Genomic DNA, 2,801 nt, shown 5'->3' on the forward strand with positions numbered 1-2,801 from the left:
GATGGTGTGTCTTGTGTATTCTAGCCCACTAAGGATTAAATTTCCAAAGCAGTCTTGTTTTTCCCTTAAAATAATTAATTAGCTAACCAGTTTAAGAAGGAAGTTGCAGAAGGGAGGACAAAGCACCAGTGATCTTGCTTCTCAGTTTCAATAATTTGAAATTATGACTCATCAGAGAAAATGACTGATACTCTGCTAATCAGAACACTGCCAACTTTCTATCGATGAATGTGAGTCATACAGCCACTAAAGAAAAAATGAAGAGCCACCTGGCAGAGACAAATATATTGTGGCTGGAAGAAAGAGATTATTCGGAGACACACATAGCTCTTTGACTTCTTTGATCCCTAGAGAATATTTCAAAGTTTGCAGAAAAGAAAAGCAGCAGACATCTTCTGGAGGAGAATCAATCTGATTTTCAAATTTAATGGCCAAAAAGATGGCATTTGTACTTGGCCTCACATTTAAATTAGTTAGAACTTCAAAAATGCTAACTTCCCTAGTTCCAAGAAACAAGCATTCATTTTCCTCTTTGAGTGTCTAATACTGGTTAAAATTCAGTGTTTCTAGAGACTTCGATCATCAGTTCTACTAAACAAGGTAACGTTATCATTGTATCCGGGGCTGAACACTCGAAGTTCTCTAAAACTTGTAAACATGATTGCTCTCATTGCCATTCAGAGAGATGACTTCTTTCTTAGCAGTGGATGTCAGCTTACTCCAGGTAATGTCAGTATTTTTAGAAGCATGTAGAAGAAAGATGCCAAAGATGAGATGCCAAAGATGGCAAAGATGCTATCCACTTAGGATCTTGATGATATCTCCAGCCTTCATGCCATACCACTCTTGGAGTAAGATGGCAGAGCAAGTCACTACCATGGATGTGAAGAATGCAAAATAAATGGGAGTCACAGGAGATGTAGTTAACGGTGTCCAGTGCCTTAAGATAGTTAATCTGTGTAGTCACCAAAAGCACAAGTATAGCCAGCAAAACAGTGACCAGGGGATGCTTCTAAACTGTCTTCCATTCTAGTAATTCCTTAATGGCAATTCCTAGGCCTTTGGCAGAAGAAACTGAAAATGCTCCAAAGAACAGATTGAAATATAGACCAATATATTGATCTGTCCTTTCTTGGGAGCCACAATCAAAATCAGTACCAAGAAGATCACAATTATGATCACAGCAAAGAAAATAAATCCTGGGTCTCTCAATTTCATTTCCATTTCATGCAAAGAAGTGACTTCCTCTTCTTGTGGGGGATGGATAACCATCACAGTTGACCCCAATATGCAGCCTGTTTTCCCATAAATGTTCAAGGGCTCATTTAAAAAATAAGAAGATAATATTGCACTTACGAGAACACTCAGAGGGCTGGGAGGGTGGGGGTGACCAAGATGGCAGGTGCAAAAAGCATAAGCCGCAAAATGTGCAGCCTCTCCTGCTCCCACGGCTAGCACTCCTGTCCCCCAGAGCCATCCTTCAGGTCAGAATGTCCACCTTGTCCAGCTCTAGTGATGCCTTTTTTGACCAGTTGCAAGAGACCCTTCTTTTTCAATATGAAGCTGGAGCTAATAAAAATACTGGAGGTTGGCCGGGCGCGGTGGCTCAAGCCTGTACTCCCAACACTTTGGGAGGCCGAGATGGGCGGATCACGAGGTCAGGAGATCGAGACCATCCTGGCTAACACGATGAAACCCCGTCTCTACTAAAAAATACAAAAAACTAGCCGGGCGAGGTGGCGGGCGCCTGTATTCCCAGCTACTCAGGAGGCTGAGCCAGGAGAATGGTGTAAACCCGGGAGGCAGAGCTTGCAGTGAGCTGAGATCCGGCCATTGCACTCCAGCCTGGGCCACAGAGCGAGACTCCGTCTCAAAAAGAAAAAAATACTGGAGGTTACTGCCAGTACCTAGACCACATAAAGACTGTATTTGTTTTCTACGTTTGCTGAAATGCTCAAGTTGGTTGTACTGGAATTCAGGTCCGTGTAGAGGACCAGAGAAGCCAGCAGCTGTGACACTTCTGTGATCTCACACCAAGCCTGGGAGGAGTTTAGACAGACCAGAGACAGCACATATCCTTCTCGGCAGGGTTCTCTGTGCCACAGCCTCACATGTGCCCCCATGTCCCTGGACGGAGCTCCTGGATGCAGATGCTCTCTCCTCAGTCACCTGGGCCTCTCCTCCCCATGGACCTGCCAGATTGTTGTTAATTCTTTTTTTAAAAAAACTGCTCTATTGAGGTAAAATGAACATATAAAAAGCTGTATATATTGAATGCATACATTTCGATAAGTTTGGGGATAAGTTTTACCTGTGAAACCATCACCACCATCACCACCAAGGTTATAAACACATCCATCACCTCCCGAAGTTTCCTCCCACCCCTTTATTATTGTTATTATTATTGTTATTGAGACAGAGTCTTGCTCTGTCACCCAGGGTGAGTGCAGTGGCATGATCATGGCTCACTCCAACCTCCGCCTCCCAGACTTAAGTGATCCTCCCACATCAGCCTCCTGAGCAGCTGGAATCACAGGCACAGGCCACCATGCCCAGCTAATTTTTGTATTTTTAGTAGAGACAGGGTTTCACCGTGTTGGCCAGGATGATCTTGAACTCCTGACCTCAAGTGATCCACCTACCTTGGCCTCCCAAAGTGCTGGGATTATAGCTGTGAACCACTGCACCCAGCCCCTTTATTATTTGTATTTGGATTTTGTTTTTGTCACTGTTTTGATAATAACACTTACCATAAGATCAACTTGCCTTAGTAAATTTTAGGTATACAATGCAGTATTGTT

The 2,801-nt window shown here is 43.6% G+C and overlaps 1 pseudogene; it reads right to left on the reverse strand.

The window, feature by feature from the left end:
- Positions 1-566: 566 nt before the first annotated feature.
- LOC111533935 lies at positions 567-2,123 on the reverse strand (annotated as a pseudogene).
- Between the last annotated feature and the right edge of the window lie 678 nt (positions 2,124-2,801).

Source organism: Piliocolobus tephrosceles, chromosome 20 (genome assembly GCF_002776525.5).
Source record: "Piliocolobus tephrosceles isolate RC106 chromosome 20, ASM277652v3, whole genome shotgun sequence".
NCBI lineage: Eukaryota > Metazoa > Chordata > Mammalia > Primates > Cercopithecidae > Piliocolobus > Piliocolobus tephrosceles.